The 27,960-nt window shown below is 45.7% G+C and overlaps 1 protein-coding gene across 1 annotated transcript in view; it reads left to right on the top strand.

The window, feature by feature from the left end:
• Positions 1–11,413: 11,413 nt before the first annotated feature.
• brinp1 (bone morphogenetic protein/retinoic acid inducible neural-specific 1) overlaps positions 11,414–27,960 on the top strand; it is a 121,775-nt gene continuing 105,228 nt past the window's right edge. Inside the window, exon 1 of the mRNA XM_048258984.1 lies at positions 11,414–11,885. The gene's annotated coding sequence lies outside the window, so the exon portion shown is untranslated. The remainder of the gene's footprint in view (positions 11,886–27,960) is intronic.

Here is a 27,960-nt window from a genome sequence, read left to right as displayed (position 1 = left end):
CTCAACTGCGGAGACACCTTTAAAAGGTTCCCCTCAGCTTTATCCTTTGAACATGTCTCTCTGACAGTACCCACTGTTTCTCTGAGAGAGAGAGAGAGGGGGGGGAGAGGGAACGAGTGGGAGGGAGGTGGGAGATAGAGAGTGTTGGAGAGAGAAAGAGCGAGAAAGAGGAGAGAAGGAGAGAGGGAGAGAGAGAGAGAGAGAGAGAGAGAGAGAGACATCCCTGCCAGTGTTATAGCACAACTTTCAAACATGACGCCGTCTTCTGTTGACACAAAGAGCTTTTTGTAGATGAGCTTCTGAGGAGGAAAGTGTCAGGACGGGCTGTCACATCTCACGTCAACTCCAGCGATGCCATGGCAATGTGGAACTCTCCGGAACATGGCACAGCCAGCACTGCTGGAAGAGCTGCTTTTGATTACGATCACACACACACACACACACACACACGCACACACACATACACACACACACACACACACACACACACACACACCACACACACACACACACACACACACACACACACACACACACACACCAGCGATGGTGGAACCAGGGCACATGATAATGAGTACAGTACAGTCTCCCATATTAATTTACCACTCCTCAATAATCTATATCCACCTCATCATCTACGACCCATCTAAAACATCATCTGTGTGTGTGTGTATGCGTGTAAGACCCATCTAAAACATCAACATTTCTAAGGCAAATCATAAAGGACGAGTTCCTCAAGAGAGTTCTATTACTCACTCCGGATCTCATTTCAAGTGTTTACATGTGATTCCTCCAGGAATCTGAGAGTAAGTCACAACATGAGGCCCCATTTATTTATTCAGTACAGTTTATACAGCAGACAGAGGAGGTAAGTGCATGTTAGGTGTGTTGAGTTGTTAGAGGAGGGAAGTGCATGTTAGGTGTGTTGGGTTGTTAGAGGAGGGAAGTGCATGTTAGGTGTGTTGGGTTGAGTATACGAGGAAGGAAGTGCATGTTAGGTGTGTTGGCTATACGAGGAGGGAAGTGCATGTTAGGTGTGTTGGGTTGAGTATACGAGGAGGGGAGTGCATGTTAGGTGTGTTGGGTTGAGTATACGAGGAAGGAAGTGCATGTTAGGTGTGTTGGGTATACGAGGAGGGAAGTGCATGTTAGGTGTGTTGGGTTGAGTATACGAGGAAGGAAGTGCATGTTAGGTGTGTTGGGTTGATAGAGGAGGGAAGTGCATGTTAGGTGTGTTGGGTTGAGTATACGAAGAAGGAAGTGTATGTTATGTGTGTTGGGTTGATAGAGTAGGGAAGTGCATGTTAGGTGTGTTGGGTTGAGTATACGAGGAGGGAAGTGCATGTGAGGTGTGTTGAGTATACGAGGAGGGAAGTGCATGTTAGGTGTGTTGGGTTGAGTATACAAGGAAGGAAGTGCACACACACACACACACACACACACACACACACGTGTACTATTGGGGAATGTGTGCAAGAAAACAGCATGTCTCAGTCTCCACACACCCTCAGTCCCCTTCAGGGTTTTTGATTACAATATCAACTGAGTGCAAATAGTTCATTAGCCGGCGCAGTCATTTTAGCAGAGATGAGAGCTAGTAAAGAGAGAGAGAGGAGAGAGAGAGAGAGAGAGTGAAAGAGTAATAAGTAATTTCAGTATAACTGTAATTGGGTATTGTTATTTGATTTATCTTCACTTAATCAAAAACACCACAACTGTGATTTAATTGATATTACCTGAAATACACAATTAAATAGCCTGACTTTTTGATGTTTTTAAAAGTGGAGTTACAGCGTTTTGAAACCAAACTCTTATTTTTAATCATGAAATGAGTGTTGAATTGGATTGAATTGAGAGAGAGGGAGGGAGAGAGAGGGAGAGAGAGGGGGGAGAGAGAGAGGGAGAGAGAGAGGGAGAGAGAGAGGGGGGGAGAGAATGAATATGTTGCTCTGTTGCTCCACTGTAAATGAGTGTATGTTTATTTATGTTGCTACAGTAAAAGCCTTTTCTTGTCCTCAGTGTGTCTAGACTGGTGACATGTGTCATGTCAATAAAGTCAAGTCAAGTCAAGTCATAAACAGCACAGTTTAAAACGACCTGTGGTGGACCAATAAAGTCAAGTCAAGTCAAGTCATAAACAGCACAGTTTAAAACCACCTGTGGTGGACCAATAAAGTCAAGTCAAGTCAAGTCATAAACAGCACAGTTTAAAACCACCTGTGGTGGACCAATAAAGTCAAGTCAAGTCATAAACAGCACAGTTTAAAACCACCTGTGGTGGACCAAAGTGCTTTACACGAGGGAAAATGAAAATACAAAGACATAACAATAATAAATATAGCTGCCAAGCAGCAATGAGGGGGCCAAGCAGCAATGAGGGGGCCAAGCAGCAATGAGGGGGCCAAGTTCTTTGCAGATACTTGAGCCGTCGAGATGGCAGATAAATTTGACATTGCCGAGGTCTCAACTGTTTCGCCTGCCAATTGCCTAAAGGTCTCTACTGCACCACTTGCCCATTGCCCAGGGTCTCTGAACTGCGCTGCACTGCAACTGACATGCATCAGCACTTCCTGTTCCTCTAGCGCCGCCCTAGTGGTCAAACATTACTATATGTACTGTGCCTCCTCAGGATGTGGTCGAGTCCACATTACCAAGTTTGGTGTCGTCGACAGAAAGTGTGGCTACTTATAGCCCCTTGTGGTCAACAGTGACTAAATTTATTGTGCAATGGGGGCCAAGGTGGTTGCAGATACTTGAGCATGAGATGGGAGATAAATTTGACATTGCTGAGGTCTCAACTGCTTCGCCTGCAAATTGCCTAAAGGTCTCTTCAGCACCACATGCCCATTGCCAAGTTTGGTGTTGATATGAGAAAGTGTTGTTAATTATAGCGCCCGTTGTGGTCAACGGTGACTAAATTTATTGTGCATCTTCAGGATGTGGTCCCGAGTCTACGTACCAAGTTTGGTGTCGATACAAGAAAGTGTGGCAACTTATAGCGCCCCTTGTGGTCAATGGTGACTAAATTTATTTTGCGTTCGTTAGGATGTGGTCCTGAGTCTACGTACCAAGTTTGGTGTCGATACAACAAAGTGTGGCAACTTATAGCGCCCCTTGTGGTCAACGGCGACTAAATTAAAAATTTTGTGCGTCCTCAGGATGTGGTCCCGAGTCTACGTACTAAGTTTGGTGTCGAAACGAGAAAGTGTTGCCAATTATAGCGGCCCTTGTGGTCAACGGTGACTACATTTATTGTGCGTCCTCATGATGTGGTCCTGAGTCTACGTACTAAGTTTGGTGTCGATACGAGAAAGTGTTGCCAATTATAGCGCCCCTTGTGGTCAACGGTGACTAAATTTATTGTTTGTCCTCAGGATGTGGTCCCGAGTCTACGTACCAAGTTTGGTGTCGATACGAGAAAGTGTTGTTAATTATAGCACCCCTTGTGGTCAACGGTGACTAATTTTATTGTGCATCCTCAGGATGTGGTCCCGAGTCTACGTACCAAGTTTGGTGTCGATACGAGAAAGTGTGGCTACTTTTAGCGCCCCTTGTGGTCAATGGTGACTAAATTTATTGTGCGTCCTTAGGATGTGGTCCAGAGTCCATGAACCAAGTTTGCTTCCGATATCTGAAAGCCTTGCCAAGATATTAGCTCATTTCCTGTAACTTTAGTGCCCCCCTAGTGGTCGAAAGGTTTTTCCGTGTCCTCAGGATGGTGTCCCAAGTCCATGTACCAAATTTGGTGTCGATACAAGAAAGTGTTGTCAATTATAGCGCCCCTTGTGGTCATCAGTCACTTAATTTATTGTGCGTCCTCAGGATGTGGTCTCAAGTCCATGTACTAAGACTGGTTTCGATACATGAAAGGGTTGCTGAGATATGAGCTCATTTCCTGTTACTCTGATGAAAATGATGAATTTTGACCTGTTGGTGGCGCATAGAGGCTTAGACCCAAAGGTGTGGAAATTGGTGTGCGTGATTATCGCCATGCCCTGACGCCTCGTACCAAATTTGGTTAAGATTTGTGAAAGGGTTGCTGACATGCGAGTTCACTTCCTGTTTCTCTAGCACCGCCCTAGTGGTCAGAAATCTGACCAGTAACTTTTGTTGGGCTTTGTCTAAAGATCATATGTGCCAATTCTTGACAAGATCGGTTAAAATGTCTGGTCTCTGAAGGTTTTCTTGCTTTCAAAAATTTGAACTGTTGGTGGCGCTAGAGGGTAAAGACTTGAGTGGCATGTATGTTAGTGTGTCGTGGTCAGGGCCATGCCCCGATGGCATGTGCCAAGTTTGGAATTTATAAGTCAAGGCACTGAAGAGATATGAGCTGACTTCCTGTCTGTGGGGCTTCGGCCGCCATATTTGATTGGCTCTCACCTGCCAATACTTTTGAAATTGAAAAATCGGTCTTCTAACTTTTGTGAGGCTTGGTCTGAAGATCATGTGTGTCAAGTTTGGTGAGAAACGGACAAAATTTGAGACCCGTGAAACTTTTGGAAAGTTTGCACCTTGGCCTGTTGGTGGCGCTACAGCAAGCATGGTAAAGTCTTGGAAATTGGTGGGTGGGGCCATACCTTTTGCCTTAATCAACTCTGCAAGTTTCAGCTTCATAGGTCCAAGTATTGTGGAGCTACTTGCATTAATGTTGTTAAAAAATTGTGGAGTTTTGACCTGTTGGTGGTGCTAGAGTTTTGGGGTCTGGTGTCTGTACATTGGTGAAAGTGATCAGTACTATGAGTTGAATAAGTGTGCCAAATTTCACAACTTTTCACCAGACGGTTCTATGGGCTGCCATAGACTTCAATGGCAGAGGAAAGATGTTAAATAAATATAGCTGCAAGCAGCAATGCGGGGGCCTAGCAGTGCGCTATAGCAGGAATGGCGTTGCCATGGCATGAGCAAGCACTCACAGAGAGTTTGATGGCAATTGGATAAAGAATGGCTGAGAAATAAGCTCATTTACTTTGTTACAGCCCTAGAGGCCAAATTGCACCAATGTTCAATATCGTTCTCACAATCAGCTACCATGTCCCTCTACCAAGTTTGGACTTCATACACCAAAGTGTTGCTGAGATGTGAGCTCACTTTCTTTAATACAGCACCCCTAGAGGCCAAATGAGACCACTTTCCTTGCATGTCCTCACAATCAGCTAATATGTCCCTGTATCAAGTTTGGACTTCATTTGTGCACGTCGGTCTGAAGATCATCTCCGCCAAGTTCCGTGAAAATCGGATGACATTTGTGACCACTGAAACTTTCCATAGCGTTTGGACCAAATCCAATATGGCGGAGGTCCAATATGGCAGAAAGTGACGCAATAGGGGTCAATGAACTCGGTATGGTCCAAGGATTCAGACGCTACCTCAATTGTGAAAATCAGACAAAAGAGTCAAGGATCACGCGCATGAACGCATGTCCAACATTGAACTGGTTAGTATCGTTTGTGCGGCTCGATCAGGCAATCATCTCCGCCAAGTTCCTTGAAAATCGGATGAAATTTGTAACTGCTGAAACTTTTTGTAGAGTTTGTATTAAATCCAAAATGACAGAGGTCCAATATGACGGAGAGTGACAGGATGGTCCAAGGATTCAGACGCTACCTCAATTGTGAAAATCAGACAAAAGAGTCAAGGATCACACGCATGATTGCATATCCATCATTGAACTGGTGGTGGTGCTAGAGCGTTCAATGTATATGCATAAAAATTGCTGTGAGTAATTGGGACAGTGTCCTGACTAATGGTATCGAGTTTTGCTATGTTAACTCAAAGCGCCACCAAGATGTTAGTCCACTTCCTGTTTGTCGGCTTCGTCGCCATATTTGATTGGCTGTCACGGGCAAACAAAGTTGAAAAATCTGGCAAGTATCGTTTGTGCGGCTCGGTCAGAAGATCATCTCCGCCAAGTTTCGTGAGAATCGGATGAAATTTGTGACTGCTGAAACTTTTCATAGAGTTTGGACTAAATCCAATATGGCAGAGGTCCAATATGGCGGAAAGTGACGTAATAGGAGTCATTGAACTCAGGTCGGCCCAGGGATTCCAACAGTGCTTGATTTGTGAAAATCGAATGCACCATTCAATGGTCCCATGCGTGAATGCAATCCAGTTTCGACCGATTGGTGGCTAGAGTGTTGGGCATAGAGTTCTGTAAATTGGTGAGAGTGATCATGGGACGGTCCTGAATCAGTGCGCCGAATTTCATAACTTTAGACCCAACGGTTCAATTTTCGGCCAAATTTTGACCCGTTGGTGGCGCTAGACGGCTGGGTTTAGAGATCTGTAAATTAGCGTGAGTGGTCAGTGGAGTGTCCCGAAACGTTCTGCCAAATTTCAGCACTTTTTAGCCAGGCGTTCTATGGGCTGCCATAGACTCCAATGGCAGAGGAATACTAATAGGAAAAGCTAGTAACTCAATGGGTGCCTTCGCAGCTTTGCTGCTAGGCCCCCAATAATAATAATAGGAAAAGCTAGAATCACTATGGGTTGCCACGCAGCTTCGCTGCTTGGCCCCCAAATACAGTAACTACCACAAAAGGAATATGCTGCACATATCCACACCATCTAAACTGCAGGGGAGAACAAGTGTGTAAAGGGATATTTTTTCATGTCAGTAAACCAATGTTAGGTGACTGAGGTTCTAGCTCTGATTCTGTCTCTGATCTGGGATGGTTCTAGCCTGGGTTTTCCCATGCTGCCTTGCAATGAGATGAGGTCTGACGTTAGCCAGGCTAGGATGATTCTGGATTAGGGTTTAATCTCGGGAGATCTGATCAGGACTCTTTCCCGATTTCCGGAAAAGGTTATGATGGGAAACGGGAAATAAAATATTGTTGTCATGCGGTCACGCTGATGCAGGCGACGGTGCCGAGGGCCTACAGGAGGCCGTCTGTGAGGAGACCAACGGAGACCACCCCACTGGCAACAGCTGTCTGAAGCTCTAGTGCTATTCAGGCGGTGTGTGTGTGTGTGTGTGTGTGTGTGTGCACCCGTGTGTGTGTGTGTGTGTGTGTGTGTGCATGCGTGTGTGTGTGTGTGTGTGCACCCCGTGTGTGTGTGTGTGTGTGTGTGTGTGTGTGTGTGTGTGTGTGTGCACCCGTGTGTGTGTGTGTGTGTGCACCCGTGTGTGTGCGTGTGTGCACCCGTGTGTGTGTGTGTGTCTGAAGCTCTAGTACTATTCAGGAGACATCCGTGGAGGCGGAGAGAGTGTTTTCTATCTGCGGCCAATCTGTCACGAAAATCCAAAACCGGCAAAGCGCAGAGATATATCGACACTCTCTGCTTGTTGAAAGCACAGTCCCAAAAAAACAAGAAAGAAGGGCAGGGTGGGAATGAATTGTAAACTAAAATAAATGTGTAGCCTAAGTTGTCACAAGTTTGATGCAATGCTGATATTGGAGCAGAGTGTTTGCAGCAGAGTGTTTTAGGTATTTTATTTTTCAATTCAGTTTTACATAGGCCTATGGCCCTGTCTTTTTGCAGTGCAAAGTTGTACATTTCTCTGGGTCGTTTTCTTTAATTTAGTTGAACATGTATGTGTTTAAAATAGAAATATGCTTGCCCTTCTCTAATAAAGAAATATTTGGTTAACTTTGAGTGATTATTTCAGTTTGCAGTCACTTACAAATCTCAACAGCCACATAATGGATTTCATTTAAATGGTTTAGGAATCTTTTAATGGTTCAGGCCTACTTTAGCAGATTTGCTAGTCATTTTCGTTTCTCAAATGTGGTGAATGTGTTTCTTCATTGTCTTATACAGTATGAGGATATGTATTTTCTCATATCTTCATTTTTTTCTGCTTATATTTATCTCTCTCAGGGCCTGTTCCCACGGAGACGCTTTTTAAGTTAAACGCAGAGGTTTTGCTTCGTCTTGGCCGAGCGTCCAAACGAATCCTGTAAACGCACTGCCCGAAACCGCACTTTTTTGAAACCTGGTCCCAGAGTGGAAAAATCTGAAACCGTAGCCCGTTTGAATTCGTTTAGACAGCTTAAACAAGACATCCTGCTTGCGTATCGATGATGTCATCGCCACACCTCAGCTGCCCTGGACTTGCACTTATAGTATTGCCTAACAATACTAGTTTTCATACATGACATTACCCTCCACGATTACACTCCATCGAAGATAAATATCACAACTGGTGCTGCACAGTGCCGATAGCTTATGACTTGGTGGACTGAACACTGTTTTTCCAGGTTTTTTTTATGCATTCTAGCTACTGTCAGTGACGCCGAGAGAACTTAAGTTATTAGGAAAGTGCGGTGTAAGTTTAGGCTACATTAATTTGTGCGTAGTGCCAGTGTCATTCATTTATTTTACATGTCTTACAACATATATACATGCATTCACAGTCGAGTGAAATCAGATATAAGCATACAAAGACGCTTAGAACTCACGTTAAGCCCGATGGTAGCACACTGAATGCAAATGCGCCGATTTGATGCAGGCAAAAGTATTGACTGTTACTAACGAAGGTTTTATAGCAATATTATAAATGTGGCGACAGAATAGCCTAGAACTTGGGTAAGCCTTGCGGTTAGTAGCCTAATTGTAGTGATAGCCAAAACTAATGTGAATCACGGACTATCCTACAACCAAAGAAAGTAAAGGTGATTAGTAGGCCGACGGGACTGCACCCTTCACAAACCGTAAAGTAAAGTGTATTAGTTTTACAGTTGACTACAGTTGACAGTTCACCATCAGTCCACACAAACAATTCTGGTTTCCTTGCACTAGCCATTTCGTTGTAGCCTATTCTGTCTATTTGTAAAGCGCAAGTTTTGGTCAATTTCTGTAAAGAAACAGTGCCATCTATAGGCCTGGGGTATGAAGTAACGTGTTGAGTTGTGTTGAGATGGATCCGTTTGGACGCAAATATTCTTGATACGGTTCCAGGGAAGACGGAGGAAAAAAAGATCGGTTTGATACGTGTGGACTAGGCCTCAGTAACCTGTCACAACATTCAAATGTATGTGCAAGATCAGGAATGCAAGCTTGTTTACTTCAACACGTTGACCAATACAGGGATGGAGTTTGGCCTCACTCCTCCAAGGCCTTGTCTTTTAGTGACATCGGGCAATAACCAATTCTGCACAAAAAGCTTGGAGACTGTAGTGTCATGGCATTACTGAGGTCATTTGTCAGTACAGTAAAACTGTCCCTGCGGTCATCAATCAAAGCTCCATCATGCCACAGCGATGACAAGATAGGAGGCCCAGTACCTTGTTAAATCCATCCAGGTTGATCCATCTGATTTTATGTCTGCCTGGCTGGGTTAATGCATTTATTTTCACTCATCTTTATGAGTTTTCCAATAAAGCTGGCTATTACATCTGATGGAATTATTGCTGTTTCTCCTCTTGCTTATCAATTGTACAGCAGCCTCCATCTCACCCTCCAAAGCACAAGCAGTTTGCGTTCCGATGCTGCTGTCTGACACCAAGGGCCTCATCTGCTCAGTTTCACCTGCTTTGCTGAAAAAGGGACCTGACAGTAGTTGTCATAAATAAGGTACCATTTGCAGGAGAGAAACAGTCATAAAATCAAACAGCGTAACCGCTAACTCTTCATCTAATGACCCATATACTTTGTTTATGTGCTTTGATTGCACACAGAGCCATTAGCCCTTTCTGGCACTTTCCCCTTATTTTTAATTGCATGTCATAAAAAAATGACTCATTATGCATCTTGTCAGCATCGGTGCACTCCCCCCCCCCTTCCCATTCCCTCCCCTCGCATGCTTATATATAAAACAATTATGTCCATGTCTGTGGCCTTACTGCCATGTGTGTGACTGTGTGTGTGTGTGTGAGAGAGAGAGAGAGTGAGTGTGTGTGTGTACATGTTGCAGTGTGATAGCAGGTGACGAAGGGGAGGCCCCTGCAGCTGGTGATGCCCAGGTAACCTTTGCAGATGAGATTGTCTCTCATTACGGTGTCTGGAGAAGGCCACCCTGTCTACACCTCCATTCCTCTCTGGCTGCTGGCCACCGGATCTGTCTCCATGTATTGCCCTTATAGAAGAGAGAGGGGGGAATCTTCATGCAAATATAATGATGGATGCACCTGCTGACTGTGAGGACATCTGTCTCTTCCTCCCCGACTCAGCCAGGGGGCTGAAAAAAAAAAGCTTTGGCATGACAGTTCTAGCGAGTTGACACGGAGGAGAGGGACATTATAGTGAGTTGGAATAACACGGAGGACAGGGACATTATCTCCCGAGCGCAGGGTCTGTGCCCTAGCAGAACTGACATTAGGAGGCTGTCAGTGCGCTGAACACATCTGCCTGCGAGATCTGCGCTGGCAATTGTCGTGCTGAGCAGCGTTATTTGCACTGTGTCGACTTCAAGCAGTAGGATTTCAAGGTAGTGACGGTGTGGTGAGCGTTTTGTTCACGGGAATGTTAATGCTGGTGGCATGCAGGTGTTTAACACAAGAGGAGCTGTGATTGGCACACTGATTAACACAAGAGGAGCTCACTGTATCTGGCACACTGACTCCTGGCCACTGCTACAGAGGCTGACCGACTATATGAGCTGGAAAAATGTGGACATTTGAAGCGGTTGGCATAGCAGATCAAAGCCAAGCGGAGACACTCGACACATGTTAAAGGGATCCTTCAGCTGATCCATATGTCATATTTAATTGAGAGTTTTTTCAACCTTTATCTAACCTTGCATGTGTGTGTTTGTGTGTGTGTGTGTGTGTGTGTGTGTGCGCGCGCACGCATATGCTAGAGCCTGTGTGTGCATATGTCGGGAGTGTGCAAGTGTGTGCGACAGATAGAGTGGAGAGCGAGAGAGACAGAAAGAGATAGAGAGAAAGAGAGACAGACAGAGAGAGAGAGAGACAGAGAGAGAGAGAGGGAGAGGGTGCATTGATAGTGAAACTCCAGCACCATGGATAGCGCTCTAGTAGTCTCAGGCTGTCCGCGGTAGAAGCTTCCAGTCAAACAGCATGATGTGCTACAGTGTTTCAGTTGCACGGCAGAGAGTGCCTTCCTCTGAGTAGTGCGATCATATAGTCCGCACGTTTGCATTCATACACGGACATGTATGCCTATGACCTGGGGAAATAAACAAACAAGCACAAAATGTTAATTATGCCGCTAATAATTGAGTATTTATTTAATAAATAAGCGATGACCCTTGTCGTTGTAGTTATAACAACAAATGATACCAAATCAGTCATCAGCATATTCACAGATACGTAAAGGCACCTGGCGGACAACTATGAGAGTGGAGTTCAGGAATAGAATAACTGCTTCTCAACCGAGGCTTTCTTCGTCCCTGCTCGCGCTCCCCCTCTCCGCTCCCCACTCTTGATGTGGTCCAGTCCCTCCCCTCACTGTCTGGCGGAGCCGTCCTCTATAATACAAAACTGGATTCTCAGCGCCTCCCCCTACTTTCTCTCCGTTTTGCGCCTTCTCTCTCTCCCCTCTCTCTCTCTCTCTCTCTCTCCCTCTCGCTCTCTAGTCTGCGTGTCTCTCGTCTCCCTTCCTTGACATCCTCCACCCTGCGCTCGTCCACCTGACCGCCGACGCCTTCTCCACGGACTCCCCAGGTCTTGATCGAGGCTTGGCGATCATCTCGAGAGCCACCGGGATATTTCACCGCGATCCGCTGCGGCCCTTGTTTCCCTCCGGACATTTTCAGTTCAGTTGCGGCAGGCGCTTGGAAGACCGATGGTGAGAGTCTAGCCGAAGCCACGGATTTCTCTCTCCCGAGCATGAGAGGGGCTGCCAACTCATCCGCAACCCAGAATCCGAGACCGACAGAGCAGCATGAACCTGGGATACGTATGCTCCAACAGAAGTTTGCCGAGAAAATAAACCGCCTCGGACCACAAATACCTGCCACGGGGGAACATCAGTTTTAGGTAAGCGAAGACTTGGCGTTTGCAGAAGCCGTATGGCAGAATTTCGAGTGGATAATTGATTTTGTTTTCGAGCTATTCTGGACTGAGCAGGAACCCGCGCGTTAGTTATGGCGATGTTGCACGATCAGCAAGGTGCAACGCGATCAGCAAGCACGCGTTTTGGCTTCGCCTGACCTTAGGGCAGTTTTGTGCTCAAGGTAATTCGGTAATGTGTCTGGGTGTGTTTGCAGTCCACAGTCTACGGTTGACATATTAAGTTGGGGCTTATATATATGAAGCAGGTGCTGTCCATTTAAGAGGCTTCGTAAAGAGAAGTGGTTTGTATCGACATTTACTTCTCTGTAGGACGCGAAACAAATGGATACGAATGGGTAACGAGAGGGGAAAGCTCCTGCGGAAAGACTGTGAAAGAGGTAGTGGAGAGAGAAATAGAGAGAGAGAAAGATAAAGAGAGGGAGCGAGAGAACCACAGAGGGGGAGCATCTGTTTTCAGTCCACGCGCAGGTCCTTTCCTATCCACGCGTAGTTCCTTTTCCGATTCACCGTACCGTTTTGGGTACACCATTAACATATGTGGTCCCGACTCGCAACTCTACAGTAACAGGGCTAAATAAGTACTGGGACAGCACGCAATACACAAACAAACATTACGTATGCAGTACACTATACGACGGTGCACACATATTCCTGGCTCTGCTTTAGCCATTTAACATTGCGCTGGTGTATAGTAACACCAACGGTAAACCAACGAGACAAACATACAAACATGGCCAGGGTACTTGGAAATAGATACATATGCTGGATTACTCTCTCTCTCTCTCTCTCTCTCTGCATGCAGCATCTCTCTTTCTATGACACTCTATCTGGGTACTGTCCTAAAACTTAAATGGTTCTTGTTTTGATTATGCAAACAATTTATGTCCGTGGTAGCAGGCCAGTAAAACAGCAATGTTCTCTAAATAAACTTCAACTTCATCTTTAGTTTCATCCATCCTTTTCCACCGAACTTGTGTCCATGCGCTTCTGACGTCTAACTGCGGGGGGAGCTCGCGCACTTTTGCGTTTAGGCGTCCACTTGGACTTTAGAAACTAGCTAATTGAGCGATGATGACAGATACAAACTAGGTGTAGTCTTGCCATGAGATGAATTGTTTTTTTTTTCTCCAGCTTGATTACTTTTTTTAGATTACTTTTCACGCCATTGACCGCGTGCCTTCTCTCCCTGAGCGGTGCCATTGCTGTGTTACTACATTGTAGGATTCCAGTGATTCATAACAAACTAATTTCAAATTGTCCATTGCTGAACATTTCATGCTTCGGGGTGGTGGTAGTGTAGTGGTTAAGGAGCTGGGCTAGCGTGCAGTAGCCTGAACGTTGTCGGTTCAATTCCCGGCTTCCACCGTTGTGCCCTTGAGCAAGGCACTTAACCCCAAGTTGCTCCAGGGACAATGTGATCCCTTGTAATATAGCTGACATATGTAAGTCAATTTGGTCAAGAAGTGTCTGCTAAATGTAATGTAATGTTATTTAATGCTTCACACTAACAGTCTGAGACAGATATTGCATAATAGGCTCCTGCATTGCATGCCGAGTAACTGTGGTTTCCACCCTGATAACCGCTTTTTTAGAAGAAAAAAATATGCTGTTCAGTGTTGTTTATTTCAGTAATGTGTGTGTACACAACATATGCACATGGTTAGCTTGGTGGGCCTGTTTGGCAGTGGGCGCAGTGCATGATGGATGTGCTTATGTGAGTGTGTCGCACATGCGTATGGTGTTAATACTAAATAACACATGGATGGCAAAACAGCATACGCAAGCACACTTCCCAAAGAAAATGCCAGCCACCGCTCCAGGCTACCACCCTGCCCCATTATTGCTGACCCCGTGCATGAGAAGCCTTTCCAAAGGACTGACAAGGTGTAACATGCTCTGTGTGTGGGTGTGTGTGTGTGTGTACACAACAGCATCGTGTTACTCGCAGGTTTGTGTGGTGTACCTCTGTGATGGATTGATTGCTTCCCCATGTTGCTGTGATGCTCGGAGGCTGAGCCAATGGTGGTGGTGTTGGCGGTGGTGTTGGTGGTGGAGCAGGCTGGCAGTGGAGTGACTGGGTGGTGGTGGTGGTGATGGTGGCGCTGGTGGTGTTGGTGGTGGAGCAGGCTGGTCGAGGACAGAGGAGAGACTGGCAGTGGAGTGACTGGGTCTGAGCTCACTGTGGCGTGGACAAGAATATCAACGACAGCCCTCTTTTGGCAGGGGGAATAATAGCCCCTGTTTCTCATTGGCAGAAACAGGCCCTGTGTTGAACCCGGGGAGGATGTGGAGTGTGTGTGTGTGTGTGTGTGTGTGTGTGTGTGTGTGTGTGTGTGTGTGTGTGTGTATGTGTGAGAGAGAGAGAGGCTTGCAGCTGTAAGGGCCAGTTGCGGCTACATTGCTGTGAACACTCTTATTTTTGTCCTCACACTCCCTCGGAAATGGGTGTCTTTTAAAAGCAGAGCCACAGACACACACACACACACACACACACACACACACACACACACACACACACACACACAGCCACAGACACATGCGATGCTTAAATCATGCGGCTTGTGCGCTGCTGATCTTAGAGCAGGACCCAGCTGTGGGTTAATCATTTGTTTGAGTGTGTGTTCAGTCTTGACTGACTCAGAGTGTGTGTTTGAGTGTGTCTTGACTCACTGAGAGTGTGTGTTTGAATGCTGATAGGAACTGTGAGGGGTGACTTGATTGCTGTTTGGCAGGCAGGCAGAAAACTCTTGTACGCAGTCGTTCAACAAAAAAAAACTCCTCTCTCTTTTGGAATGCTTAAATATGGACTTTGGGAATTTGATTTTACTGGCTCTGGAAAAATATGAATATGCAATGCAGCAAAAAGCTTGTCATCCCTGGTATCAAAGGGGCATTTTTTTGGTTAATGTGGAAACCTAATATTTGTGGCTGTTCACTCCGATGGGTGCCTGGGCCTCTGCTGTTGTGGTGGTGTGTGTGCTAATGAGCGACACACACATCTGGAGAAGCTCAGCAGGACCTGTGCCTTGGAGCCCAGGAGGGACCAGTGATCAGTGGATCAGCGGATTCCTCGATGAATTAATCATGTCATGCAGCAAAAAAGTAATAGAGACGCACAGATCAATAATTTACTGACCAAGTACATGAGCCTCACTCCCAGAAAAGCCGTCAGGAAGAGAGAGGACTGTTCTCAAGAGGTGTGACCAGACTACTGAGAGATAGAGGGAGAGAGAGGGAGGGAGAGAGAGAGAGAGGGAGATATAGAGGAGATGTATGTGGTGAGGACCTGCAGTTGTCTCATCACTTCAAGCCACAGTCTAATGTATTATGTGTACAGTGTACTCTCTCTCTCTCTCTCTCTCTCCCTCTTTCTCTCCCTCTCCCTCTTTGTGGGCATGTTTGGGAGAGAAGATAGATAGATAGATAGATAGATGGATAGATGGATAGATAGATATAAATAGTATATTGGGGAAGCAAATAAAAGATTGTGTGAGTGGTCTTCAGGAAAAAGTAAAAGGATGTGCAGACAGGAGGAGGTCAACAATGAAATGTAAAGCTCCTACACTACTGGGTTTTGACTCAAACATATTAGCCATGGGATGCAGAATGCAATTAAATGGATTAGGGATGAAACAGGAAGTCAACGCTCTATTGGGACAGTCGTGGTAGTCATGGTGATAGTTTTTAATCTAAACTCAGTTCTCTCTCAGTTGAGTTCACTCAAAGCTAACCAATGGGAAGTCATTCTCTGATGACGTATTGATCAAAACTGATCAAACTGATCACCGATCAAAACCGATCTCCACCCACCTGTTTAGGGATGTTTTCTGGGCTACTGCCTATTTATAGCCACACCACCAAAACATCCAGTCCTCTTTCATTGCAACGATCTTGGAAGCAGCACTTTGAGACAAGCCTCCAACCCAGCGGCGAGTATGGAGGTCCCTCAGCACCATCACTCCAACCCAGCAGCTAGTATGGAGGTCACTTGGCACCATCATTCCCCTGAACAAGCCTCGGCCACTTCAAGTCTCGGCAAAACTGAACGTTTTGTAGCCTTTTTAAAGGCTGCCGAAAAAGCTGTTCTTTTAGCTTTCTTGAAAAATCCATTGCAGGTAAGTATTCACTAGCTTTTTTGAAAGCCATCAAAGGTAAGTATTCCTCAAAGCTGAGCATGGTGGTAGATTCTGTCGATACCCTCCACCATGGCCCTGGGCTGTCTGCGTGGTGGACGAGCGTGTCCATGTGTAGCCTACCTACAGTAGGCTCTCTGCTCTCCGGAGTTCTGCCCCCCCCCCTGCACTTGGCTGGAGCCCTGTAGGCTGTGGACCTGCACCGTGGTGTGCAAGTGTGTGTTGGAGAGCTCCCTAGTGCACCATGGTGTGCAAGTGTGTGTTAGAGAGCTCCCTAGTGCACCATGGTGTGCAAGTGTGTGTTAGAGAGCTCCCTAGTGCACCATGGTGTGCAAGTGTGTGTTAGAGAGCCCTCCGGTGCACCGTGGTGTGCAAGTGTGTGTTAGAGAGCTCCCTAGTGCACCATGGTGTGCAAGTGTGTGTTAGAGAGCCCTCCGGTGCACCGTGGTGTGCAAGTGTGTGTTAGAGAGCTCCCTAGTGCACCACGGTGTGCAAGTGTGTGTTAGAGAGCCCTCCGGTGCACCGTGGTGTGCAAGTGTGTGTTGGAGAGCTCCCTAGTGCATGACGCTGCCTGGCGCGAGTTTCTCTGGAGTCCTGGCGAAGTGCAGCTGGACGAGTTGGGGCATGGAGATGATGTCATGTCGCTCCTTGCCTCGGACAGCGAGGTGGAAATTGAAGTGGCGGTTCTCCTGTCTCGAGGGGCGGAGGTCGTGCCTGGCCTCAGAGCCAATGCCAGCCTGCTGACTCACTCACGCCTCCTCTGGGAGCACCATGGCGTGCTGGACCGAGCCGCTGCAATGCTCTGCATCCTGCGGCCAGAACCACTGCTGATACCATGCACTGTCCAATCACAGGCTTTCTCACTGGCTAGTGGAAACTATCGCTATGGCGTATGAGGCAGGTAGACCTCCCCCTGTACGTTTGAGGGCCCACTCTACAAGCGCTGTGGCCGTGTATAGACCTCCCCCTGTACGTTTGAGGGCCCACCCTGTACGTTTGAGGGCCCACTCTATGAGCACTGTGGCCGTGCGTCTCTATTGGGCAAATGTACCGTTAGTAGCTTTTGCATCAGTAAGCGTGGAACGGGTTAACGTCTCATGTTCTCCTTCAGAGAACTGAAGTTACATTCATACCGTTTTATTTAGTTAATAGTGTCTTCACGGGGTTGGTCTCCGTTTCCTGTGAGAGAATATTTAGGAGAAGAGAGAGAGAGAGAGGAATATTTAGGAGAAGAGAGAGAGAGAGGAATATTTAGGAGAAGGAGGAGAAGTCCATGGTGTACAGCAGCAGCTCTCCTGGAGAGAGAGGGATATTTAGAGAGAGAGAGAGAGAGGGATATTTAGGAGAAGAGAGAGAGAGAGAGGGATATTTAGGAGAAGGAGGAGAAGTACACAGAGGGGAACTTGGCCATCTGGAAGTGCGATGGCTCTTGCACGAGAACCCGAGCATAAAGAGATGGAGTGTGTGTGTATGTGTGTGTGTGTGTGTGTGTGTGTGTGTGTGTGTGTGTGTGTGTGTGTGGGAAGGGATGAAGAAAAGGCTTATTCTTGGGCCTTTATTATCTTTTAATTCCTCTACTGTTCTTTGGGGATGATAAGTAGTTGTAGGATGAGATAAAAATTCTTTTTTTTTGACAAAGTCATGAAATATTCCTCAGTTCTGGTTAGAGACAGTGGCTCTTTTGTCCTAACTTTGAAATGAGGTGAAGCAAATGAGAAGTGAGTAAAGCCTGAAAGACAATTCTGGAAGAAAGATTTAATATGGTTTTAATCAGCCAGAACTTACATCTAGCGGCTAGCATCGCACAGGCCAAGTCTGCACTCAAGTCTGCTAATTTATCATATTTAATATCTCTAATTGTGAGATAGAACACGTAATGTGCTTTTCATGGTTATGGTTAGGGTTGGCTATACGAGGTGAGATCGTTTTATTTGTTTTGTTTATTTTGCATGGTTAGTTTGCTCGTGCTAGTGAAAGTTGTGGTCTTCTGTAGTGTGTGTAGAGCGTCCAGCTAAAGAAGGAAGTGCTCGTGCTAGTGAAAGTTGTGGTCTTCTGTAGTGTGTGTAGAGCGTCCAGCTAAAGAAGGAAGTGCTCGTGCTAGTGAAAGTTGTGGTCTTCTGTAGTGTGTGTAGAGTGTCCAGCTAAAGAAGGAAGTGCTCGTGCTAGTGAAAGTTGTGGTCTTCTGTAGTGTGTGTAGAGCGTCCAGCTAAAGAAGGAAGTGCTCGTGCTAGTGAAAGTTGTGGTCTTCTGTAGTGTGTGTAGAGCGTCCAGCTAAAGAAGGAAGTGCTCGTGCTAGTGAAAGGCTTCTGCTCCTTCTCTCCTCCAGTGTGTCCTCCTGTGTGTCTTTGGTGAAAAATGCTCTGCGACAGCCACAGAAACGCTGCGAGCCAGTTTTAATCAGCCGACCATTGACTGTACACTTGATGATCATAAATTATTAAAAGCATGGTCATTTACAGTGATTAACCTCAATAATTCATACAATTATGCAATTAGGGGACTGACCAAAGTGGCTACCTAGAGGCTAGCGCCTGTCCCCTGGTGCCCCTGTTTGCCTGGTGTGTTTGCTTTGGGGGGGCCGAGGGGGGGCATCTTAGTTCAATAGCAGCCCACCAGCTGTGCTGGCCCCAGCCAGTGCCCGCAGAGGCGGTGGGAATTATTAATAAACAATGGCAACCTGGTGGGAGGAGGCCTACCCTGCCAGCTGGCGACTCCTCTTGTTCTCCTCACCCACCGCTGCCTGGAGCCCGTGCCTGATGCAGCCCTCCCCAGTGCCGAGGCGCCTGCCAGGGCCCTGAAAAATGAAAAAGCTGTGCTAAGAAATTCCACGTGTCTGTCTCACTGCCTCCTTCTCTCTCTGTTTCTCTCTCTCTCTCTCTCTCTCTCTGTGTCTCTCTCTTTCTCTCTCTCTCTCTCTCTGTCTGTCTCTCTCTCTCTCTCTCTCTCTCTCTCTCTCTCTGTCTGTCTGTCTGTGTCTCTGTTTTTGTCTTGTGCTGTCTCTCCTTCTCGGCAGTGTTAAAGCATTAGCGGCGTCTTGGTCTAAGCCTGCGTTTGAAATGCAGCTGAGTAAGCTCACTCTTCTCTCAGATAGCAGTACTTTGAAATGCACCTGGCTCGGAAGTGGCCCTAATCTGGCTCTCACCCGGACAGATCCCATGCACAGACAAACTCTGTTGATATTCCCTGTGTGTGTGAGAGAGAGAGAGAGAAAGAGAGGGAGACAGAGAGAGGAAGAGAGAGAGTGAAAGAGTGTATTTGATTCCTCATGGAATCCTGTAAGCCCTTTACCTTTCCACGTGAAACAAGAAAAGATGAAAGGGAAGAGCTCATCTCCACGTGAATTCATTCTTCAATAGCACCTGTCAGCACGTCCTGAAATTACACAAGACACTTTAGACATCTATCCTCCTGCCTGTCCCCTCTGCAAAGATCACATACTTTGAATCATTCCATCACAGTCGTCTGTGTGTGTCTGCTTTGAGCTATTTTGCATCCACGTCATGCCTCAGAGTTGCACATGCCTGAAGGCAGCAGCCAGGACTTACTACCTCGGAGTTCCACAGGCAGCCAGGACTTACTGCCTCGGAGTTCCAACCTCAGAGTTCCACAGGCAGCCAGGACTTACTACCTCAGAGTTCCACAGGCAGCTAGGACTTACTACCTCAGAGATCCAGAGGCAGCCAGGACTTACGGCCCAATATGTGGAGGGGAATCATACAGTCCCAAAGGCTGTTTAAGTCCTCTAACATGTTCCTATGCTGAGGCTGGACTGCAGTAGTCAAATGAAAAGATATAATGTCCGCAACTCTGCTTTTGACTCCTATTTAACGTTTCAACCCTGCTGGGTCTTCTTCAGGCAACATTTTCTGGGTTGAAACATTGCCTTTTGTATATTAAACACATGGGAGTCAAAAGCAGTGTTGCGGACATTATGTCTTTTCATTTGAGTACGTTTGTTTTTGTCCTGCACCTGCCAGAAGGTGGGATGTGCACACAATAACTTTTTGCTGGACTGCATTAGTCCTCAGTAGTGTTGCCATGAGGCTCTGCATAGGTTCATTTGGCTCATCAGCAGTTCTGAATGTGAGTGTGTGTGTGCGTGTGTGTGTGTGTGGCGTGTGTGTGCGTGTGTGTGTGTGTGGCGTGTGTTTGCGTGTGTGTGCGTTGGTGTGTGGTGGCGGAGAGAGGGCTTCTGGTGGTGGAGAGCTTCATGCCGGTGCATAATGAGGGCAGATGGATATGGAGACGCATCAACAGTGTTTTGCCTTTTCACTGGTCTTCATTTCCTCTGTTCAAGGAGATTTCTAGAATGTTCCATGACCTTCTCCAGTATACAGTTACATGCAGTTACTGCATTGGAAGGTAAAGGGAAATTCTTGGAAATAGGTGTGATGTGGACCAAATGTACACCAAGTTAATCTGATGTGGACCAAATGTACACCAAGTAGGGATGTAACGGTATGAAAATTTAACCTCACGGTTATAGTGACCAAAATTATCACGGTTTTCGGTGTGTTCAACATGTTCAGAAAGCACTGATAGGCCTACACAAGCTGAAATAGTTTCAAAAAGTGACCCGTTCAGTTTTTCATGTTTAATTGGCTATGTGCTTATCGCTTAATTTACCCTACCATGACTTGGAGGTTGCTATTACTGTTATTTGGATCCAATGAGTGAGACCAGGCTTGGAATTTCACCATTCTGGGGGCAAGGCCACTTGGCCTTCAGTTCGGCATTTTTGCTGGAGGGCACAAAGGCCACATAGGCTATAAAAATTATCAAAGTTGTATAGCCTATTCACTGCAGTAGACCTGCATCACTGTATGAAACATTACAAAAACATGAAACATGACATATTACATAGAACTGCAAATCATCTGATCATCTAATATTTACAGATATCTAGGCTATATTTAACATTTATTTTATATTTGGCCTGTTATGAAATCATGTATTGAACAATTTAAGCACAGTTCAGCTTTAAGAAACTCAATAGCCTAGATGCATGCTTAGCATTTTGTGATCTACTTTCACAAACTCTTAGTCAGCTGTCCTCTGATTTACCGATATCTAGGCGATATTTGTAACATTTATTTTGTATTTGGCCCGTTATGAAATCATGTGGAACATTGTTGGGCAGCCGTGGCCTACTGGTTAGCGCTTTGGACTTGTAACCAGAGGGTTGCTGGTTCGAACCCCGACCAGTAGGCACGGCTGAAGTGCCCTTGAGCAAGGCACCTAACCCCTCACTGCTCCTCGAGCGCTGCTGTTGTTGCAGGCAGCTCACTGTGCCGGGATTAGTGTGTGCTTCACCTCAGTGTGTGTTCACTGTGTGCTGAGTGTGTTTCACTAATTCATGGATTTGGATAAATGCAGAGACCAAATTTCCTTCACGGGATCAAAAGAGTATATATACTTACTTATACTTATAACAATTTAAACACATTGTAAAACTTAAAGCCCAAATTTGGAGACATCCATGCATGTCGAAATTTACTGCAAATTTAAAACTGGATTACTCTGGAACGGCTAAGTGTACAGGGGACTGCTTTACCCCTTTGTGTTCGGTAAGGTCTGCTGTTTATTCTGATATATGGTTTGTCATGTGTTAAACGAAAGATTCGTTAAGTATTGCACCGAGAGGAATGGGTAGGGAGATGTACGAAAACCTTCAGTAGAATTTATGATTAAATTTAATTATATTATTTACTTTTCTCGCGAACCGTTCACCACAGCAATTCGCGGCTAACATTGTTTAAAAGCTGAGAAATAGCTCTTTCATGTGATACTTGTGATGTCTGTGTGATGAGTAGGCTACTTCGCGAGTAGTTCAGCTGAGAAGAATAGGTGAATTTAGGCGCACTTTCTTTCTTGCGCTGTCACTTTCTCCACTGCGTAAAAGACTAAATTAATTTGCGCTGTGAATGCTAAGATTATTTTGACAGGCCATAGGCTAAATAAAAATCGCTATTAGTAGGACGCAAAGCAGAATATTGAAAGAAGGCCACCAAGGCCACCGTGGCCTGTAAACCTCTGATTTTCAAAGGGACATCACAGCCAACGCAAGGGGCAACGACATGGCCGCTATGAAATTCCTACCCTGAGTGAGACCAAAGTAAGTGTTCGAAATAAAACTTTAGGCTACTGTGTTTTTCTGATAACGTGAGTGGAATGGATTTAATGTGGACGTGAACATAAAAAGATGCAGAGTGGGTAAATGATACAGTGCAAGTTTTGCGGTGAAAATGTTCCGCCTTTTAAAATCAGGTGTAGCCTAATCCAAATTGCAGTTAAAACCATCAATTAGACAACAGAATCAGTAGGGTACCAATTTTGCTTCATTGTACCAGGCCTACTGTATGTCAAAAGCAGGCTCGGATGAAGCTGGGAAGGATTAAACACACGGTTTCAACACCGGGGTAATCAACCGTGATAATTATGATATTTCAAAAGAAAACGGTAATTGTTATCGTCAACATTTTTATCACGGTTTATCATTATACCAGTAATCGTTACATCCCTAACACCAAGTTAATCTGATGTGGACCAAATGTACACCAAGTTAATCTGATGTCGATCAAATGTACACCAGGTTATTCTGATGTGGACCAAGTGTACACCAAGTTAATCTGATGTCGATCAAATGTACACCAGGTTATTCTGATGTGGACCAAGTGTACACCATGTTATTCTGATGTGGACCAAGTGTAACCAAGTTAATCTGATGTGGACCAAGTGTACACCAAGTTAATCTGATGTGGACCAAGTGTACACCAAGTTAATCTGATGTGGACCAAATGTACACCAGGTTATTCTGATGTGGACCAAGTGTACACCAAGTTAATCTGATGTGGACCAAATGTACACCAGGTTCTTCTGATGTGGACCAAGTGTACACCGCGTTATTCTGATGTGGACCAAGTGTACACCAAGTTAATCTGATGTGGACCAAATGTACACCAGGTTCTTCTGATGTGGACCAAGTGTACACCGCGTTATTCTGATGTGGACCAAGTGTACACCACATTCTTCTTTGTGGAATGGTGAGACAGAGAAAAGACAGCAGAACAAAACAAGGCGTCGAACACTCTGTTCAGAATTATGACCTATTATTTCCCCTTTCTGACGCTCAGAGTTCCATGTGTTTCTTTGAAAAGACATGAATAAATGATGAAATGTCCCATATGTGTTAGGAACTCTTTTTTAGTTCTTTTTTACGCTTGTTATTTTCCTCCTTTGTAGTGGTGTGTTGACCCCAGAGTCCAAGCGTGGCTAATGTTTCCGCACTGGCGCGCACGTGGGTGAGCTCTTGATCTCGTCCCGTCGTGTTTTGGGTTTCAGCTGCGGCAGCCTCTCATGTGTTGGAGCGCCTCAACTCAGAGTGAGGATGGAGGCTCAGCGCTTGCTCTCCTCCTCCCTCTCCTCCCTCGTTCTCTCCTTCTCTCGCTCTCTCGCTCGCCCTCACCCGGGCCCTGATTTCAAAAACTAAACTGCAACATCAGCGGGGGGAAAAGTGCTATGTGAAGCAGGCTTTAGATTTCACCTGCTGCGACTCACAGAGAGACGTCCGCCCCAGGATGGTGCTGTGTGTGTCTGTGTGTGTGTGTGTGTGTGTGTGTGTGTGTGTGTGTGTGTGTGTGTGTGTGTGTGTGTGTGTGTGTGTGTGTGTGTGTGTGTGTGTGTGTGAGTGTTGGAGGCAGTCTGCCTGATTTAACAGTAATTACCTGCTGTTACTACCCACGTCTTCTCCTCCTGTCAGTGAGGAAAAGTAGCCGTTCTTTAATCCTGTCACTTCGTGATCAGGGGCCTGGGGAGGGGGGTGCAGGTCGGGAGGTGTGTGTGTGTGTGTGTGTGTGTGTGTGTGTGTGTGTGTGTGTGTGTGTGTGTGTGTGTGTGTGCGTGTGTGTGTATGGAGTGGGGGCAAAGTGTCTATTAGCGGTGGGAAATTGCAGGGGTCTCCCAGTGGATCCTGCAGGGGCGTGAGAAAGTGTGGAGGAGGAAGGGGGGGGCTGCTGAGATGATGAGGTGGGGGCTAACACAGTCCCAGGAGGGTCTCCCAGGTAACCGCTTCCTAAGCCCATGTTTTGAGGAAGAGACGCTTGCTATGGCACAGCAGCTGCTACATCTGACATCATGCGTAAACATCAGAGATGGGCACAGCCTCAGACACCAGCCCAACGCGATACTATTGCTATTTTAATACTTTTACATTTGACCATTTATTTATCTATCTATCTTTTATCTGCATTTAAACAACATAATTTCCATATGTTTTGTATAAACGTGCATATACATACACACCTGTAAGCATTCACAAGTAGACAACAACAACAACATGTTACATTATAGCACTTTTTCTTGACACTCAAAGCGCTTCACAGGGAATGGGGGACCTCACTAACCACCACCAATGTGTAGCACCGACGGGAGAGACAATGTGGTCTGTAAACCCTGTGTTTTGACTGGTGTGTTTAGAAGGTAGCGTCACATCAAGACTGGCCTTGATTGATTATTTATGGCTGTATAATAGACCAATAGGCAGACACGCTCACTTAGCTTTTTATAAATGTTGTTGGGTTCCCAGTGAAGGTGCCAAGAGTGCAGTTTTACAGGCCGGGGCTGGGGAAGGGGCTGGGGATGGGGATGGAGATTGGGATACCTCTGAGAGCCAAGAGCCATTTTATAGACTGCTCAGCGTAGCCTGGCCGACACCTCTGTACATATGATGCAGGGAGGCGCAGAAGAGCCACAGGGAACACGAGCAGATGGGAGCATTTGGAGAAGTGTTACACATTTGACAGTTTTGTAGCGTGCTGTATTTTCCAGGAAAGTCTTATATTTTATATGCAAACTTGAGTCGGTGACAGCTTATATTTCATAGCTAGCAATATATTGTATTAGAAATACTATATTGTACTACTTGTAGCTATTACATTGTGCAGCTTATTGTATCATTCATAAGTGTTTAATAGAGTAATTATATTTGTGTGTAAAAGCACAGTGATAATGCACTCATAGTATTAAAAGTCTAATGGTCGGTAACTCTTTTCCGGTAAAACAGTAAGAATGTGATATCATTCTTCATTATATTGTGTGCTTATTGGCATAGTTGCTCTATCACAAAGGGGATGTAATACTAGAGTGTGGCCATTGAGTCTCAATCAGAGTTCAGTGTGATTTCAGCCATGCACTCTGGGGCTTGAGTGTAATTACATCATATAGCTCACAGCAGCTCAAGAATGCCATCATAATATTTTAATCAACTCGGCTTCAACAGTCTCCCCAGGAATCAGCTGACTGCCGGCACCAGCTGTGGCAGATCAGGGCCAGAACATGAGGGCCAGATCAGAGCCAGATCAGACCCAGATCAGAGCCACATCAGAGCCAGATCAGAGCCAGATCAGAGCCAGATCAGGGCCAATATGGGGATGCATAAGGGGTGCATCAGGGCTAGATTCTAGATAGGGACACATCAGGATCAGCTTTAGCAGATATCTGGGCTATCAGCATCTTTACCAATGCAAGTAGCTCTGCTGTGACACACACATGCATCAAGTGGCCTCATGCAGGTGAACCTGCGAGGAAATCACATCCACTGCAGTGTAGGCTGAGGAAATCACATCCACTGCAGTGTAGGCTGAGGAAATCACATCCACTGCAGTGTAGGCTGAGGAAATCACATCCACTGCAGTGTAGGCTGAGGAAATCACATCCACTGCAGTGTAGGCTGAGGAAATCACATCCACTGCAGGCTATCCTGAGGAAATCACATCCACTGCAGTGTAGGCTGAGGAAATCACATCCACTGCAGTGTAGGCTGAGGAAATCACATCCACTGCAGTGTAGGCTGAGGAAATCACATCCACTGCAGTGTAGGCTGAGGAAATCACATCCACTGCAGGCTATCCTGAGGAAATCACATCCACTGCAGGCTATCCTGAGGAAATCACATCCACTGCAGTGTAGGCTGAGGAAATCACATCCACTGCAGTGTAGGCTGAGGAAATCACATCCACTGCAGGCTATCCTGAGGAAATCACATCCACTGCAGTGTAGGCTGAGGAAATCACATCCACTGCAGGCTATCCTGAGGAAATCACATCCACTGCAGTGTAGGCTGAGGAAATCACATCCACTGCAGTGTAGGCTGAGGAAATCACATCCACTGCAGGCTATCCTGAGGAAATCACATCCACTGCAGTGTAGGCTGAGGAAATCACATCCACTGCAGTGTAGGCTGAGGAAATCACATCCACTGCAGGCTATCCTGAGGAAATCACATCCACTGCAGGCTATCCTGAGGAAATCACATCCACTGCAGTGGCCTCATACAGGCTATCCTGAGGAAATCACATCCACTGCAGTGGCCTCATGCATTGTTAAGGTCTGATCTGTTGTTTCCTAGATTTATCTCTATTTATGCCGACTGTATTCAACAGACACGTCGCAGAGAACAGAGGAATGTGCTGAATCTTTAATAGGAGACGCCTGTGAAAGGGCTCCTGGATCTTTAAACATTCATAAGAGATGCTCGCAAAGGGCCAATTTGTTCCGCTGAAATTCCCCTCTCCCCCCTTGTGGCGCTGTCAAGGGGTCCAGTCGTCCAGAGACAAGCCTGACTCATTCTCTTAGTTATTTATTTATTTACTTCCTTTTATTTTGTATTTTTCGTTTGGGCAGAACCCATGAATGACAGGCAGGGGTGAGAGGTGAGAAACTCGCCCTTTGGCCCTGCCACGGTCCACAGGGATTTCTGTGAATAAGAAATGCTAAACTCCAACAAAAAAAAAAAACAAGGAAAAAAACCTCCTTCAGCCTCCACATCACTGGGAGCAGACACAGTGTGAGGGAGGGGGAGAAGGTCGTCCTTGATGAGTGACAGTAGAGAGCTGTTTGATCTCATAAATACACACACACACTCACACACTCACACACACTAAGACACACAGGCACATAGACACTTACTTAGACCCAAGTGTTGGAATTACAGTTTTTTACAACTGTTTACACATTTTCAAAACTCTGTGTCTATTTTTCAAAACTCTACACACAAAACCCATAATTGCTCACACAATTTGCCTCAAATCTCCATCAAAATGACACACAACATTCAAAATGTCATAAACACATCTCTAAATAAAACATTCGCCTCACTTATGACATTTTGGATACATCATGTACACACTGTTGCTCAAAACCTAAAGCTCTTGTGTCTTTCATGGGCTTCTATGTATATTTCCATACAAGAGTGAAATTCATCTACAGAGAGAAGTTGAAATACATAGTAAACATGTAAGCAATATAGTGTATTTTTCCCAAATAATTTGCCTTTGTGAATACAGTATTTTACAGCCAACAAGAAAAAAGAAGAAGCAAAATACAGTGACCACCAGATGTACAGGTACATGGAGTTTTGAAAAAGCAGTGACCACCAGATGTACAGGTACATGGAGTTTTGAAAAAGCAGTGACCACCAGATGTACAGGTGCATGGAGTTTTGAAAAAGCAGTGACCACCAGATGTACAGGTGCATGGAGTTTTGAAAAAGCAGTGACCACCAGATGTACAGGTGCATGGAGTTTTGAAAAAGCAGTGACCACCAGATGTACAGGTGCATGGAGTTTTGAAAAAGCAGTGACCCACCAGATGTACAGGTGCATGGAGTTTTGAAAAGCAGTGACCACCAGATGTACAGGTGCATGGAGTTTTGAAAAAGCAGTGACCACCAGATGTACAGGTACATGGAGTTCTGAAAAAGCAGTGACCACCAGATCTACAGGTACATGGAGTTTTGAAAAAGCAGTGACCACCAGATGTACAGGTACATGGAGTTTTGAAAAAGCTGATTTTGGCAGAAGAAAGAAATGACTGACTAATAATAATAATAATAAGTTTATTTTATATAG

The sequence above is a fragment of the Alosa alosa genome, chromosome 12, assembly GCF_017589495.1.
Source record: "Alosa alosa isolate M-15738 ecotype Scorff River chromosome 12, AALO_Geno_1.1, whole genome shotgun sequence".
NCBI lineage: Eukaryota > Metazoa > Chordata > Actinopteri > Clupeiformes > Clupeidae > Alosa > Alosa alosa.
Note: the sequence above shows the minus strand (reverse complement) of the source record. Positions and strands in the feature narration are given on the sequence as shown.